General features: G+C 32.6%; 1 long non-coding RNA gene across 1 annotated transcript; it reads left to right on the plus strand.

Annotated features, from left to right (window-relative positions):
* Positions 1-4,637: 4,637 nt before the first annotated feature.
* On the plus strand, positions 4,638-5,992 carry LOC148763376 (uncharacterized). The gene is made up of 2 exons (XR_016026004.1): positions 4,638-4,866; positions 5,770-5,992. It is a non-coding gene; the product is annotated as an uncharacterized LOC148763376 (long non-coding RNA).
* Positions 5,993-19,006: the final 13,014 nt, after the last annotated feature.

The following is a 19,006-nucleotide window of genomic DNA, read 5'->3' on the forward strand; positions in this document are numbered from 1 at the left end:
AAGTGAGCTAGGCTTTCTAAGGGACCTTTATCCGTTGCAAAAACGGCGCCGTACAAGGGAAAGGAATACTGAAAATCATAAAAGTAAAACGACATAATTTGGCGATTGGCAAAACGACATCGTATTTATATTGGAGGGTGGTTTGCTGCGGGCCAGCCTTGACCAGGCCCATTTGTTTGTTTTAGGAATGCACTCACTTAACAGGTATGGGTTTGATGTTTTTGTTATTTTTCCTCTTGTTTTTTATTTTGTTTTTGGTATTAAAAATACAGAAAAATATAATAAATAAAATAAAAATTTTAGGTTATAGTTATTTTAGGCTGAAATTTATAAAGTTATGATTTTATAAAATATAAAAAAATAAAAATAAATGAAAAAGAAAAAATTAGATTGAAACATATTAATAATAAATTTATATTCTCATAAATTATTTTCACAAAAATATGTGTTTACAAAAATTAGTCAAAGATACAAAATAATAAATGATAATCATTTTCAAAATAGCATAAATTAAGTTTTAATAGCTTGATTTTTTTAATTTAAAAATTATTATGAAGCTTTTATAAAAAACAATACTTTGTAAAATTAAGTTAAATTTTTTTGATAAATTTAATTTTATAATTTTTTTACTGATAAGCTGTTTAACAAAAAAATTTATATAAGCTCTAACTTTATTTAAAATTGCCATAAAGAGTAATGTTGAGGTTATATTTAATAGATGAAGACATTTATGAAACAAAAAGTAAAATTCTTTTGAAAAGCTAATGTTTTTAGAAAAAGAAAAGAGAAAACTTTGTTTAGAGATTTTTTCTGAAGTGTTTTTTTTTTCAATTTTATCTTTTAAAAAAATGTTATTTTTAAAAAAAATTTCTAAAAATCTTATTTAACCTGATATCTACTTTTAAGAGATAATAAGCTGAAAAAAAAAGACTTGACCAATTAGGCATTTAGTAAATTTTGTAATTATTAAATGGAATTTTTAAGGAAAGTTACATGTGGTAATTTTTATTAAATTTTTTAGAGTAAAAATAATTATGGGACCTTATTATAAAGGTTGGGAGGTATTCCTATTAATTATTTTATGACAAAAAGTATATTTGTAAATAATTATTACAAATAAAAATATAATCAAATAAAGAAGTAAAATTTTGTAAATATAATGTTATAATAAATGGAAGTTTTCTAATGTTGAAATTTCAAGAACATTATAAGAATTTTTTCTTTTTGAAAATTTCTAAGTGAGAAATATTTCTAAATATTACCAAGGGTTGGAAATTTTAAGAGAAATTTCAATATCATAGTATTTTTATTTATTTAAAAAATTTAGAAAATATTAAAATAAATATATAAATGAGTAAATAAAAATTCTCTATTGATAAAATTTCAATAACCTTATAAAGGATACTTTTTTTGAAAATTTTTAATTGAGAACATTTTTCTAAATTTTATCAAAAGTTTTGGGGAATTTAGGAAAACTTTCAATATCATGGGATTTTTTATTTATTTAAAAAAGAAATAAAAATAAAATTGAAATAAACAATAAAATAAGCTTAACATAAACAAATAAATAAGATAAATAAATGAGCAAATAAAAATTCTACAATAACGGAATTTTAAGACTGTTATAAAAGATAATTTTGCTGAAAATTTTTAAGTGAGGAAAATTTGCTGAATTTTATCAAAAGTGTTGAGGAAGTAAAGAGAAATTTCAATAACAATTTTTTTAAAATAATAATAAAATGAATGAATAATTAAGGGAAATAAACTTGAATATTGAAATAAAATTCATTTATCAAGATTGAAAATATAACACATAATTAATTAAGTATATTTTTAAAGTAATGATAAAATAAAAGAATAGTTACAAGAAATAAACGTAACTGTTCTTTCAATCCTAATTTATTTAATAAATGTGAACTTATTTTTTTATTAAACCTAAATTTACATTGTAGTCAATTACACTAAACAAATATATTATTATAGCGATCTTAAAGACAGTATTCGTTAGGGTTTGCACACAGCGATTGAGGCAGTTGATTTAACCTTTTTGGTATGTTTCATTAAAGGAGAGTTATTCAGCGAATTTTGGATTTGGAGCATTTTAACAACGTGCTTATTTAGTTGCAGAGGTGGCTGATCTTGCTGGTTATGACGGCGGAGATTGTTGGCTGTCTTTCTTCTCGTAGTGGCTTGCCGGCGCTGAAATGGCTTTTCGTCACTTCAATTTTTTTCTTTTTTTGTTCTTAATAATTAAAATTCATTTTCTTCATTTGGAAATTGGGCTGGATGCTTATGTTAGAGGAAGACCAGGGACCAACGGATTCAGAGCTACGCGAATATTTATTCCTTTGAAGCCCAACAAAAAGAAGGCCCAATTAAACATGGACTCGTGCTATCTCTTGTTCTCCAATTAGAGATACTTAAATTAAATGGTCAAAAATTTGTGACCAACAGATATAATGAAAGGTTAATATTATTTTGGGATTTATATTTGGCATATTAGAGTATGACCCGTGCATTGTATATGGGTCAAATATAAGATACTTGTGCATGCGGCCCACGCAAAATTTATACCTCTATAACCAATGTAAACAATTTCAGATCTTTTTTGAAAATGTTATTCTACTTTTTTAAGCACTTTTTGAAATCGAATCCTTTTGAGACTTTATGTTATAGATTATAAATATAAATATTTTATTCATTATTATTGAATTAAATATTATCAACTCGTTCAACTTATAATTATAGAAATATTTATTTTTGAAAAATTTTGAACTTTTATATTTACACATTTTTAAAACTGACATTCTATTGTATGAAATTTTAGAGTCATAACATTACTTATTTGCACACGGCTCTTCGAAGAATACACATTAAAACGATTTGGGAAGATACCATTTTGCTAAGCCCAAGGCTGCAAACACTGATAATTAACTTACCAACTGAATATGTCTCCTCGAAAAGCGTGAAAAAGATAGAAAAAACTTGTGGAGCTTTAGGGATCAAAATCGTGCGAAAGTTGTAGCAGTGTTACATTGGACTGTCGAGAGCACTAAATCAGGCACCGCCCAGGATAAGAAACCTAGAAAAGTTTTTAACAGATAGTACCTTTGAATGGGGTGGGATGGGATTCAATTCAAAGCTTTCGCCCTCTAAATCTGAAAAGCATATATTCTTTCCTTGGATAACGATCGATCTCAATCTAATAAAGTAATGTCTGTTTCACACTGCACTAGAGTTCATGCAGGTATTTGAGTCCCCGATGTCCCCTGTATTTGGCATTATTGGTAAGACGACCTTTCCAGGGAAAGGCGCAACTTGTCGGCGTGGTGCTTTGTATATTAATCCATTCTTCCTGAGAACAATATATGCTGCGTTACTCAACTCAAGTGCAAGGATAGGCTATATCACTTCAATGAAACACTTCTCTCTCCCAGCATTTAAACCACTTTCGACAGTACTAGTGTTGTCAAGTACTTTTAACTTAAGGTCTCAACATATTCTTTCTTGATGCTTTAATAACTAGCATTGCGATAAATTATCAAACGTACCAATTCTGATTTCGCCCATTGTCTCCATTTTGCATTCACAATCTTGTCTACAAACACCACACAGATTTTGATTATTTGGAGTACGAAAAAGTGGGCATCAGAAAGCATGTGGCTACCATAATTGTAACTGATGGCAACCAAAGAATCTTATTGATACCTTTAAATGTGCCTTACTTATCGTTAAAGCATGTGGATTCTCTTGTTCGATACAGATAGCTTAAGTTTTCGTTAAAAATATGACCTACTCATGCATGTTTGATGATCAAATCTTTTTTTTTTTTTTTTTGAAAGGTGGTTTGATTAGCACTAAGCCATCATCGGCACCACAAAACAAAAAAAATAAAAAAACAAAGAAAATAATAGCAGCCCTAAACACAAAATAAAAAACAAAAAATGGCAGCCCTTTCCCAGAAGGGAACCACAAAACAAAACCAAGAAAAAAACCAAAAAAAAAAAAACCTCAACCAGATCAAATAAGCGAGATCCGCAGAAAAACAAGACCTGGAAGTTACAAGTCTGCTGTTCCTGCCACCACAAAAACCTTATCGAAATCCTGAACCAGCCAGAACAAACTTTCAATCCTTTCCAAATAGTCAGCAAGGGATATCGTCAAATCTTTAGTCCAGGTAATTACGTTATAGTGCATGGCATATTGGCATAGTAGTGATAATACATAAACAAACATTAAACTCCTAGCTATACCTAGTCTCTATTCTCTCATTAGCCTCATACCTTGCCTTAGAGATATATATAATATATATGAAAGTTGCCTTCAACATCAAGCAATAATATGGAGATGACAATAACCCTAGTTTGAACAACCACGATGGTGTCTCACTTTCCAATTGAAACATCAATCATTATCGCCAGCTCTGCCTGTAGAAAAAACTAAAATGCTGCCAGAATTGATAAAGCTTTTGGATTAATGTATTGGATCTATATACAGTAAAAGACAATCTGTCACGTTAGAAAGATCTTTCTTGGCCCACCTAGCTACCTATATATATTGCAACCTTGGCTTTAGCAAGGCATGCTTCAATTTTGTTTACCCTTCATCCCATGTAATTCAGTTTGCTCTCTTTCTCAAAATGGGTGAAAGAAAATTTGTAAAGATTGCTCAAGTTATGATGATGCTCGTACTGATCATATTGAGTGCAATTCTGGCTCCGACCACAGCAAGACCTCTGAATATTGGACAGGCAGTGGTAGGTGGTGTGGCGCTTCACCAGGCTCCCGTCCCGCCAATTGGGCCTTCTGGCTGCACCCATCTTCCAATTAGCAAAGGCATATGTCCTCCCCTTACTCCAGTTCATGGGTAAGCGCTATATATATAATACTGGCAATTATTGGAGGTGTAACATTCCAGTCAATTTTCGACTAAGATACAATAACATGGTAGTAATAATTTTATTTTTTAAAAGTGAATTTTTATTAACCTCTTCACTAGTATGCCATTTCGAGTCTGAGGCTCTGATGCCTTAGATCCTTGTGGCATAGCGAAAGTGAGGGTGAAACTGCCTGTACAATTGCCAAAAGATCTCTGCTACACTTAAAGAAATGGTAGCAACTGAAGATGGAAACCACAAGGACCCAACCTAGAACAAAGGGTCTCCGTAGAAAAAATCCTAGACTTTACCAAAGGGAGCAAAAGATCCAAGAATCGCAAAGATTCAGTCCAAATCGCAGAAACAAACCATCTCCTTTAACTAGGAGAGAATCCAATCCAAGCACCAACCAAAAACTGGAGGAATCGCCCCCAGAACCAATCATCCTCAACAACACCAAAAAAACCTCCAAGAAAGATCACGTTCAGTGCATCTCCTCCAAATGCCTTCCACCTCGAAACTCCCCTCAACCTCCCATCAAAAAACCAGTCTTGAAGAAGCTTCCTCCCCTGGGGAATTAACTAACTTGATACACTTGAAAAGCAATTGATAAATTAAGTTGTACTATATCAAGCATTCGCATTTTCCATATATTTTGGCTTTGAAACTCTTTATTTGCATAATAATTTTCTTCATCCTCCATGGGGGATTAAGATACTGGATTAAGCACCCACTTAACGACATTAGTAGAATCACTCTTGGAGGTGAGATCATGAGAGTTAACTCAAGTAGACGTTGCAAAATGTAAACGTATATACGAAGATCGATAATAATGTAAGAGGATGGCCTTTGAAAATTGCACTGATTTTTATTTTTCTTTTTGAGGGATGCAGGTAGCATGGCAGATTGGTGCAGATAAAAAGAGAAAGGATCGCTGTTTATGTTCTATTATTATATTTATTATTATGCTTAAGTTTTTGTTTCTTTTGTATGGAAAGGGTGGGTTAGAGTAATAGGGGCTTTATTATTTAGTTATGAAGTGATTTCTGCTTTTTCTACTTTTGTATGTGATCTTTATCTTTTATAATAAAAGACCAAAACCAATATTATCTATAATATATCTTCATCTATTTTTTTTTTCTCAGCGTATATCTTTTATAATAAACGTATACAAACGGGAAAGCGAGCTTGCTCACTCTTTGAAGGTCCCAAATTAGCTTGTGCGAATCATGATGGTTGGTGATTAGACGTAGGATTAAGACTTAGGAGATAAAGAGAGACACATATCTATTTTACGGAACAATATAACACATTCAACAAGCCAAGAGAGATGACTAATAAGAAGGAAAGTTCCAAGAAATATATGGAGAGATATATTGTTTTTGCGAGCTCTAGTCACATAGAGATGAATACGACTTTGATACCCAGCGTGTTTGAACATCTAAATTGATCATCAAAGTCTGCTATCCATATTCCACCACACGATGCCACATGCACCGTCCCCCCAAGCTGACAGGGTTTGCAGTCTTTTGCAGTGATCCCATATCTCTGATCAAATGTGTACATGGCTACTGCTTTCAAGCAGCACAAGTTTTCTATCTGTTAGTTTTCTTTTTTATTGCATTTTTTAATATGACTCTTAATTTAGGAAAGAAAACACACATACAAAGTCTAAGGGTCAAGTTTTCTAAGTATTTGATTTCAGATTTTAAACTTTGAAACTGTTTAGAACATGCGGCCAGAGTCAAAAATAAGACTCCATTGTAACAAGTCATGTCCAAGTCAAGTAATTAACCAAATTCCCATTAAAATAATGGTAAACGAATTCCATTTCCCTTCACAGCTAGTCTGCTACACACAAATCTATATATACACATCCCCCAAGCTGGATAACTCATTCAGATCATCAATTGCATTAGTTTCTTCCTCACAAACAAGCAGCTAACCCCGTAAAGTTTTCTTCAAAGTAAGAAATATGGAGTTCCCCAAGGCTACAACTCTTTCCAAAATTTCATTGGTATTTGTCATCGTGTTCATTTCATGCACAGCACAATTTGGTGCTGCCATTAGGCCTTTCCACGAAGAGCAAGTATTGTTAAAAAAAATTATTCCTAATTTGGAGTCACTTCAAATGGGGCCAGTGCCACCATCTGATCATTCTCATTGTTCAAACATCCCTGGCACCGGTCAATGCGGGCTAAATGAAATGAACATTGCTGGCCGTCACATTCCTTCACCGCCACCCTTCCCAGGCAATGGCATGGATGTTAAAAGGTTTGCTGCTGCTGCTGCTGCTGCTGCTACTTCCATGGAGAACAAGAGTAACAACTAACAAGCAAGAATTCCCCAAGTTCTCTACGTTTTATTGATCGGGATGCAATAAAGTTCCACGTTTTTTTCCTTATTTTCTTTATAATCATAATTCACAAGTGTTTTTTTTTTTGTGTTGTTGTTTTTAATTAAGGGCTTCTAACCCTTGCCTTAAGACTTTATATCTAAAATTGTAATACCAGCTATTGGCCTTTAAGAAACTTTTATCAATATTTAAATTTGTTGGTTTAATAATAAACATGATGAAATATGATCTATATGCGATTTTGAGTCAATATATTTCACCATTGAAATAGAAAGGTTTAAAATCTCTCTGTTTTATAGGGAGAACTCTCCTTTTGACAATGAAATTTTAATTTAAAAAAAATGATCTATATGTGAAGATTATATAGGATTTAGCAGCATAAAATTATGAGAATTAGACAATTTTCATATATTTATCAATTTCCTTCTTGAAATATACTTATTACTTCTATCTTTCAAGAAACAAGAAAAAAGGTTATGTTAATAAAATAAATATTTGTGAAGAATGTTTTAAGGACATCCACATTACTAAACCTATTCGTGAGACATTTACAAATTAATTAGCTGTTGAAACTATACTATTTGAGCCCAAAGTAGTCAAAGTTATAATTGAACAAAAAAATCTCCTTCAGATTGAGACAATCAATGAAGTTATACAATTTCAATAAATTAATTAAGGTACTGCTCAAATAACTTAATTAAGGTAGCTACTAGCTACTCGAGCATTGTCATGTACTAATATATGTACCAGTTGCTTGTGCACGATTCCTCGGTAAAAGGGTATCACCATGAATATAAATTAAAACCATTGTACTCATCAATTTAAGTCTGTCAAAAGCTATTTTGTATTCATTCCGTTCATCCCACGGTATGATTATCTCAAGGTGCAAATGTTTCAACTTAACAAGCACTAGCAATTTGGTCTGAATATTCTGATTCTCCTCGAATCTGCTGCATTTGTCTGTGCATAATAAAGCAACAAATGCCCATAGACGTCTAACACTTCTTCGGCGGCACGAAATCAACCTTGACCTCTGGTTGCTAGGGAAGAGGGGACGAAAGTCGCAATCATCAGCCATCAACAACACAACTTTCGATTCTTTCGAGGCTGAAAAAGTGGGTAGAAAAAGGCATGTTGATAACGTAATCATCATCAATGGCAACCATAGATTCTTATTGATACCATAGTTGTTTGATAGTGTACGTTTTTGTTAAAAATTTTGTTCATGAAATCTTCGAAGTTAAGGAAATTTTGTTAAAAATATGACCTATAAATGCATGTTTGATGATCAAATCTTATGTCCAAGCAATTACATTATAATGCACAGCAATATTAGTAGTGATAATATAACACACACTAAACTCTAAATATATAGTCTTTATTCTCTCCTCGGCTTCATTACCAAACAATAATATGGAGATGACAATAAACCTACTTTGACCAACGAAGATGGTGTCTCACTTTTTAATTGAAACTAACCATTACTACAGTACTATCATAGCAAAAAAAGTGCTGCTAGAATTGATAAAGCTTTTGGATTTTGTCATAGATGAGTAGCTAGTATGATCTGAGAACCAAAATTAATATTATACTATCAGACAATTTGTCCAGGTAGAAAGATTGACCTAATATATTACTTTTATTTATGGCTAAGCTATGCATGCGTGGATTTTTTTTTTATTTCAATAAATACTATAAGACAAAACAATCTGTCACATTAGAAAGATTCTTCTTGGCCAGCCAGCTTTTTTTTTTTTTGTTTTTTGTAAAACCATATCTTCATCAAATTAATGAAAAGGACCCTCCATTCTTGGCCACCCACCTCTATGGAGATATCTTCAATCACCTATAAATACAACCTTTTATGGCTTAGCTAGGCATGGTCAATTTTGTTTACCCTCCATCCAATATAGTTTAATTTACCCTCTCTCTGTTTCTCAAAATGGGTGATAGAAAATTTGTAAAGATTGCTCAAGTTATGATGATGCTCCTACTGATCATTTGGAGTGCAATTTTGGCTTCGACGACCACATCAGCAAGACCTCTGAATAATGGAGAGGCAGTGGTGGGTGGTGTGGCCCTTAACCACGATCCCATTCCGCCAATCAGTAGTTCTGGCTGCACCTATGTTCCAATTAGTAAAGGCAAATGTCCTCCCTCTACTTCAATTCATGGGTAAGCTAGCTATATCTATATATATTAATACTATCACAAGTAGCAAAATACTTTGATTTTTTTTTTATAATTAATAGAAGGGGATTTGAACCTTACTCTTTAAGTAGGAAAAACATACACCAATCAATAAGTCAAATATTCGGATGTTATTTTAAAATTTTGGTTGAGGTATTTTTTTTTTTATTACTAACAAGTATTGGAGGATTAACATTCTGGTAAATTTTTAAATAAGATACCATGGTAGTAATAACTTAACACTCTTAAAAACAATTTACAAATTAAGTTGTCCTTTATCAACTATTTGCATTGTCCTTATATTTCCGTATATTAATTAATATTTTTACAAACCAAAACAACACTGAGGTAAATGAAAAAGATAATAATGTAAGAGGAGTGCCTTTGAAAATTGTACTGATATTTTTTTCTTCTTCGGGATGTAGGTAGCATGGCAGAGGGGACCAGCCAGATCCTGAAGGGATAAAGGGGAACAATGTTTTTTTTTTCTTTTTTATGTTGATGTTTTTTATGGGACGGGGACTGGAGTTATGATATTGTTTCTGCATTCTACTTTTGTCTGATCTTTTATCTGTTTATAATAAAAAAACAAAAACCAAATGTTATGTATGGCAATATCTTTTTGCAGAAAGTATTATTTTAACACGCCACCCTGGGTTAACACCTAGTAGGAAGGGCTTGGGGTTACTCTTCGAAGGCCCAAATTAGCCTGTGCAAATCATTCATGGTTTGTGATTGAGTGTAGAATTAAGACTTGGGAGACAAAAAGAAACAACAAATCTATTTTACGGAACAAGATTCAACATTATTCAACAAGCGAAGAGAGATGACTTGTAAGAAAGGAAACTCCCAAGAAATATATGGAGAGATATATTGTTTTTGCGAGCTTGCCAAAGGGTAGCTAGTCACACACGGAGATGAATATGACTTTTGATACTCAGCGTGTTTGAACATTTAAATTGATTATCAAAGTCTGCTATCCATATTCCGCACGATGCCACATGCACCGTCCCCAAGCTGACTGTCTTTGTAGTGACCCTGTTTCTCTGATCAAATGTGTACATTGTTGCATGCTTTCAGGCAGCGCAATCAGCAGTCATGCCTAAGCACATGCACCCTAAAATCCCAAGGTTAGCCAAGGAAAAGGCAGATACCCTGGCCAAGGGTGGTGTTCAGAGAGAACAAGGACTATTCTGGGTGCATCAAGGTCGGTCGCTGTTTTTGCGGGTCTACTGCTGAGGATTATGTGAGCAGTAGTAGGCTGTTTAGTGTACAGTTTTTTTGCCAAGCCGGTACTCATTCCAATGGGAGTCTCTGGCAATTTTGGCTTGAGACTTATAATGGCATAGCGATTGAATGACCAATAAAATTCACCTTCCAAAAACAAAAAAAAATACCGCTGCTGGGGATTTAGGTCCTGTTCTGATTTCCTGCTCTGGCTAATGCTTGGAAATGGTCTTGCGTTTTTTTTTTTTTTTTAATTTGAAAGTTATGATTTCAATGTTCAAGTTGGCTCCAGTTATGGTGATGTTGATGCTGATGATGGTGGAAGCACTTTTTCGGAGTCGTGTTCTTGCGTTTTACCGGCTGATTGCGTTAGATTTGATTTTTTTGGTTTGTTTGTGTCCTTTCCATCATTCGTTTGAGGTTATCTTAACCTTGGATCATTGATTTTGAAAGGTGTGTGTAAGGGCTGTGAGTTTTTGTACAGGGGAATGATTGGCAGAGCAGTAAGTTTTGACTGTGAAATGAGTCTGCATTGTTGCTTGGTGGGGGTAAGAATTTTTTGTGTTTCTTCCCTCCCGCATACAATCTTATGAAAATCTTTGCATAGCAATACGAATCCAGCTTTTCAGCAAAAAACGTCAAGCAATTATCCAAATGCCTATTGAAATAGTATTAAACTAATTCCATGTGTTCAGACCGTTATTCTGCTACACGCAAGGCTATATATATATATATATATATATATATATATATATATATATATATATATATATATATATATGATTAATATTTGATACATTAACAGTGCATAATTTTTATACATTATTAAGTTATCAAATTTTGACATCTTATTAATGAGATAAAAAAAATACTTCAAAGGGCTTAACAATAAATATTAAAAAGATTTTATTAATTAATTAAAAAATAAAATATTTTTATTTTTTCTCAAATCAGAGTCACGCTCTTTTCTTCTTCTTCACCAGGCCATTTAAAATACTTTCTTTTTCTTCTTCTCCAAAATGATAAAAATTAAGTTTGAAAAAATTATACAACTTTAAGAGTAATACTATGATCAAATATTTTAAGATAATTTTTACTTGTTGATTTTAATTATATATTTTTCAAGTGAACTTTATATTTAATTTAGGGCTATATAGATTTTTTTTATTTGTTAGTTGGGTGTTATTTGATTGTTGACAAATATGCATCATTATGGAGTTGGAATGCTGATGGATTTTGTCTCATAGCATGTTGTTTCATTATTTATGAAATTGCGATCAGTCATGATAAAATAATAATGCCTAGTTCTTAATTATACATCATAGATCCCATATTTTTATGATCCTTGCTTAAAACCACTTACAGTCTTCTGTCTAGTTTTGAGTTTTAGTTATAAAGTAAGGTTTTAATTCATTTTATAATTTTATATTTATTTTTATCTGAGACATAATTTCAAACTATTTAGTTGTTTTTTTTTTCTTTTAATAACCCAGACTAGTTAGATCTTAATTGCTATTTTCTGGGAGCATTGCATGCATATATCAGCAGTCAATAACTCAATTCACATTATCAAATTGCATTGATTCTGCTTCTTGGTCACAAACAAGCAGCTAAACCCTTAAAGTTTTCTTCAAATTAACAAAGGCTATATCTCTTTCCAAACTTTCATTCATATTTGCCATCGTGTTCATTCCGTTTACAGCCCAACTTGTTGCTGCCATTAGGCCTTTGCACGGAGAGCAAGTACTGTTGAAAAAATTTATTCCTAATTTGGAGTCATTTCAAAGGGGACCAGTGCCACCATCTGGTCATTCTCATTTTTCATGCATCCCTCGCAGCTCCGGTAGATGCGTGCTAGATGCAATGAACGTTGCTGGCCCTCTCAGTCGTTCACCACCACCCTTCCCTGCCATGAGTTTTAAAAGGTCTGCTGCTGCTGCTACTTCCATGGAGAACAAGAGTAACAACTAACAAGCAAGATAACCCCCAAGCTCTTGATGTTTTGTAATAGACTTCCATGCGTTTTAAATATATGTTTTTTTTTTCCTTATTTTTTTTCTTTTCTTCAACAATTACTTTAATGCTAAATAAGATTTAGGATAATAAAATTACAAGAATTACATAATTTTCAGAAATTTATCAAATTTTTTTCTTGAAATATATTTACTACTTCTATCTTTCAAGAAACACGACAAAATTTATGTACTTATTTTTAAGATAAATCAATTTTATTATAGACCCAAAAACTAGTATGCCAAATCAAATCTTTAACTTTGGTGAAAAAGACTTCTCTTGGCATAAAAATCCTAGCTCGTGGTATGAAAGTTGGTGCTGCTAAAAGGCAATTGACACCATATAAACTACTTTCTAAACCCTTTACATGTGTCAACAACGTTACCCCCATCCCAATTATAAGATCAAACTATGCCAAACAATAAGAGCTGCTCAAAAACTTACCCAAAAGCAAAGACTACAAGCTATTCATGAGAACCTAAAAAGGTTGTCTCTCAGTGTATCCAAAACCCAAAAATGAACAAACGATGCAGCATGTGAACCGGCAAATGAACACTCCGCAAACAGCAAAAAGACCCCGTAAGCGTGGGCTCCTTGTCACGACAAAAGCTTATGTTAATACAAAACTTAATTTATGAACAATTCCTTTTAGGATATATCCCAATTACCTAAATTAACCTATTCATGATACATGTTACAAATCAATTAGCTCTCGAAACAGTACTATTTGAGCCCAAAGTAGTCAAGTCACGAAACAATCTCCTTTCAAAGTGAGACACAGTCGATGAAGTTAAACTAGTGAATCATCCTCAGAGCATTAATTGTTAACGAGAAATGGCATTAATTCCTACTTGTTTCAGAAGAATTTTTCAATAGCAATGCTACATATGCATAGACAAGTAACTGTCAAAATGTGAAATATCTATGTCTGCTGACTCTCTCTTTCGCTATCTCCTTAACTAGTTGTTCCCTCCTTTCACTGTTTCCCTTTCCTCGAGAAATTTAAGTTTGGGCGTGATAAGCATTTAAAACACCCATGTTCGCTTTAATTGTTCTAATTCAAATATCGCTTATGAACTGCTCAGCGTTGATATAGAAGAATTCATGGCAGCTGAGTAATCTTACAATACTTTCCACACACCAAAGAGAAGAAGAGGGAGTAGCCGAAATTAGTCCAATCAGACACAATGACACGAAATGTGATAAAACTTAACTTCAAGGACTCAAACTAAGTCAGATTTCTTTTTTCCATAAGCAACGCCAATCACACACCAATGAATCTCCTTTCATAAAATGAGTTGGGCGAACTCAAAATTTCTTGCATATTACAATGAGAATACAACCCCCACAAATATCCATGTTCCCAAAACAAAAGCATATGTTTCTTGCCTATGTTGTTGTCTCCTTGAGCATGAATCAAGAAGGCATAGAACATGACAAGTGAGTCACGAGAAAATACATATTGCGGCTATGACACTGTAATAGCAATAGTGGAGATATTGTCAATACGACTTGTGCGTGTTTGACCATTTCGCCTGATATAATCAAATCAAAGTCTATTCACCCGTTCCACACGCCCCCGCTTTAACCTCTTTACCAACCATTCAGTCTCTCCCATTTCAGAGACCGCTAACACTCTTTTTTTTCCTTTGCCTTTTCCTTGCGGTGGAATCCATCACTTTTAACGTGACTCAAGCAGCGCCCAATCAGCTGCTTCTCGTCAGCAAATGCCCAACAATGTTCCAAGGTTGAAAAATTAAAAATCCTTTTGTTGGTGAAAATTGAAGAAAAAAACAATTTGAATAAGTGATATGTGTGCACCCAAAACCATTTTCTTTTTCAACTTTCTACAAGTTCATAATGAATTTATTTTATCTTTTGTATCTAAGCAACGTGGATAAAAAATTTATTAAAAAACGCATAAGATATCATTTTATATCCAACACAATTTTATTAATAAAGACATCTAAAAACATAGATTGGTGTGTCATATTTTTTGTTAATGTCATTGTTTTCGTTAAGATCTATTACACAACTTGTTTACGTGTCTTGTTAAGATTAACTAGAAACTCATTAAAATTTTATTTTCATATTACAATTTTCTTTTGCATCTAATTAAAGAAAGAGAATGAATCCAGTTATACTCGAATTTTTATAATTTTTTATATGGTTAATATTTTAACAAATCGATCATTAAATTGAATGATCTATTCGTATACATCATACACGTTTAGAGTTAACTCAATATCTTTGTCATGATTTAGCAATCTAAATTTTATTAGATCAAATAAATAGTTAATAAGTTTTAATTAATTTGACATTGGACATATATAATCTAAATGAAATCGATTGGGATGATTAGAGCAGAAAACCCTGCTTGGGGCTCCGTGTGTTTTTACTTTGATCCACAATATTATGGACTTTGAAAATTCATACCATGGCCAGGTCAAGACAAGACTCCGTTAAAAGTTAACTCAAGCCAAACGCCGCCTAAAGTCAAACAGCGAACTGTCCCTGCAATTACTCCATGCTTCTGCAACTGTATATATATCTGCATCCCGATCTTCACCAAGCACACATATCCAAGCCAATTGTTTTAATTTCCTGCTCATAAACGAACAACTAGCAGCTAGCAAAGTTCTTCAAAAACAAATGGCCGGGTTCCTCAAAGCAAGAACTGTCTTCAGGATTTCATTCCTCTTCACCATCTTGTTCATTTCATTTACTGCACAGTTTGGTGCCGCCGTAAGGCCTTGGAAAGATGAGCAACTATTCAGGAAAATTGTTCCTAATTTCGAGTCTCTACAGCAGGGGCCAGTGCCACCATCTGCTGGTTCCCCTTGCACCCAAATCCCTGGTGGGAAGGGCCACTGCGTGGTCAATGAAATAAACGCTGCTGGCCATCTCCTTCGTTCGCCTCCCCCCTTTCCTGGCATTAACGTTATAAAGTTTGCCGCTGCTAAACTAAGAGAAGAATAAAGGCAACAACTAACAAGCAAGATTCATCAACTTCTTCACAGTTACTCTGTAAAGCATGCAGCAGGCCTTCATATACTATATGCTGGAAACTGTAACTACAACCTTACCTTAAAGTCTTGATTCTTTTCTTCTTCTTTTTTTTTTTTTTTTCTCTCTTTTATTTTACAACTGTTCTGTAATGCATCCAGCATCCTATTAATTTTACTCCCAAGTTGTTTCAATTCTACGTAGGTGACTTTCGCCACCTTTCTTTTTGCCCTTAACCTTTGGGCTTTGCTTAATAAATTCTATTTCCAGAGTCAAATTTTTCCTTTGCTACCATAGGCTGAAATTAATTATACAGTTGCTCTTGGATTTCCCTTGTAAACAGTTCAAAAATATGATTGGTCTAGTTTCCTTTTCGTGGAGGAAAATGCATGAATTGTAAAACCCTTTTGATAGAAGAAGCTAATAATAAACTATATGAAAATTGACATATGAGCAGATGCCAGCACCCATTATCTTTGACTGTTGAAATATTTTTGGAAACTAAAATATAAGCCAAGAAATTTTTTTAACGTGTTAAAAACTGCGATGCTATTTTAAACAAGCACTTTTCTATTTTTAGAACTTTTCCACGGCTTCTTTTTGTAACTCAAAAAGGTAGTGGGAATACAGGCCACGAGGGAGAGTTTGATTTTTCTTTTTCTTTAATTTTTTTAATTTATACTATATTAAAATTATCCTACTTAGATAATTTCTAGTCATTTTAATTTTTCTCAATTAATATTTTATAATTTTTTTCTTAATTAGCATCATGTGAATTTTTTTTTTCTCAATTAATATCTGACCGAAAACTTATATTCTCACAGAAGTTAGACAATTAGGTTTTGCTCAATAAAATTACTATAATACCTTCAATTCAAATTAAAGTTAAAGCTATTTATTCACAGTTAAATGTATTTTTATCAATTTAACTCTTTGAAGGAATAAATAAACAAATTTTATGAGGTGTGTTAATTGAGAATAAAAACCAAGACGTGTCATGTTAAAGAAATTGAAACTAAAAAGGATATAGGTGGAGTTTTAACTTTTAAAAAAATTACTAAGTGCTATTATTTTAATGAATTACCTACACTTATATTTTAAGATGATCTTAATATAGTATAATCTCTTTTTTAATGATTTTTGGTTGGGATTAGGGGGACAGAAAAAACAAGAATAAATTAATTGAAAGCTTTAGTTAACTGCAAAAACCAAGATGGTTCCTATGTTTACCATGTCAAAAGCGTAATTGATGCTGGTCAAGAACTAGCTTACAAAACTTGAAACCTAGTACATTATTTCTATTTTGCAAGTTCACCGTCGGTTTTGTTTCCCCTAAGACTAGTCAAATTTTGTTCCAATTCAAAGTTCGACATTATTTTTCTGGTAAAAGAAATGTGATTCATATGAGAAATTGCCCTATCAAACAACATGAAACAAAGCTTTTGACTAAAAAAGGACAAACAAAAACAATTTTGTTCATTGTTTTTTAAATTTCAAAGACTAACCAAAACATGAGATTTTAGCAGGCGAAAGATGTTCAATGCAACTTAATTACTATATATATCTTAAAATTTTTTTTACATTTTTTATTGTTTTTTCCATAAGTTTTTCGTCGAAAATCTGTCCATTATATACTAATTTTTTTATTAAGTTTATTTGAATTAAAAGTTACAATTTCTAAAGAAGAAAAAAAATCAGATAATGAAATTTGACTTGATGCCCATACCCTAAACATGACTTGAAAATCGAATGGCATATGATAATGATAATGATGACAAGCTAGCTGGCTGTTGATCGAAGGTCAACCTAAAATAATATTAGACCATCTGTTTTTCTATTGGCTTTACCAAACCAAGGAAGACTGAGGACTCATGTACATGCACATGCACATGAAGCTTCTTTGGTAATATATTTTATTGGTATTATGTTCTTAATTAATAGTGATAAATCAAGAATGTTTCATTATGACATATTGCATTACACGGCAACAGAGGAAACCCATGTTAAGGATTCAATCATACCAAGTATCCCAATACTTTTTTTTTAAGAAGAAGATCAGCAAGAAAGGTAATGATAGATCAAGTTTAGGCTATGAAAGCAGAAAACGTCAATCTTAGTATTTTTTTTTAATTGAAAGAAAGAAGATTTGAATTTTATTCTTTAGATAAAGAATTATATAGTAATAAATAAATAAAAAATTAACATGTATGTCAATTTTAGTACGTAATATATTTGTATTTACAATCTTTAGATAAGGTGTACATTTATTCAACAAAACAACATTATCGATAATTTTCTATATATTTGTTCTTAGTTTAATCCGTCATTTTCTTCATGAAACAAGGAATGAACCATTGGTGGAGAGAAATTAAAAGCATAATCTGCGGTTTTTCCCCTTTAATATCTTCTTCCTTAGCGTATACTCAATGTGTTAACTTAGTCACTTTCCACAAACTCTCATTTTTCTATGTAAGAGTATGATTAAATTTGTTTATAAAATACCTAAGGATATTAACGGCTAAGATGTTTGTTATTATTGAGATACTCTGATTTGAATCTTATTAATGCTATTATAAAACCTGCAATTATGTTTCGTTTTGACTAGCTATAGTCAAAAGGAAGCTGCTTGCCCACCAAATCTGGCAAGACTGGCATCCCATTTCAGTCCAAACTCTGACATTCTCTGATTCTTCAATTCCACCACGCAATTTTAATCTTAATCTAAAAGATTAGCCATCTCTTAGTCAGATTCCACCCATAATGATTCCAGTTGAGGATCTTAGAAGGAAGCATGAGAATGAGACATATAGCAGGCAGTAGTTTAAGCCATTAATAAATAAAATTATATGTTGTTTGTCCGTTTTGTTCCACTTTCCTGGCAAACAAACAGATTTGGTCGTTGACCAAGAACAGGAGAGCAATATTTGTTCAGAGAAACCCTTGTTTTCTTTTAACAAGGAAAGGAAATTTTATTGCTTCATTAAGTCTTTGAAGATGTACAAAAGATTTTACTTTACAAGGAAGAAGGAAAGAACAAATTAAATTCTCTGCATTCTAAGGAGAATACAATTTAAATCCAATTACAATTGAAAGAAAGAATAGAAAAGCCTATAACAGGAAGGTATAACTTTGTCAGGACCTGTAATTTTGGTCCAAAACCATCATTCTCCATAATTCAATTGGCAAACGAACCCTGATCAGCTTCAAGTTCAGATTCCAAAAAAGATGATGAATCTTTAATTCAGCTTTCCGAGCTTCATTTCTGATCGGTGGCAACAGCGAATTGAACCATTAGACGTGGATAAGCGGTGGCACGAGGTAGGGCACCGCCGGCATAG

The sequence above is a fragment of the Theobroma cacao genome, chromosome 4, assembly GCF_053813885.1.
Source record: "Theobroma cacao isolate CCN51 chromosome 4, ASM5381388v1, whole genome shotgun sequence".
NCBI lineage: Eukaryota > Viridiplantae > Streptophyta > Magnoliopsida > Malvales > Malvaceae > Theobroma > Theobroma cacao.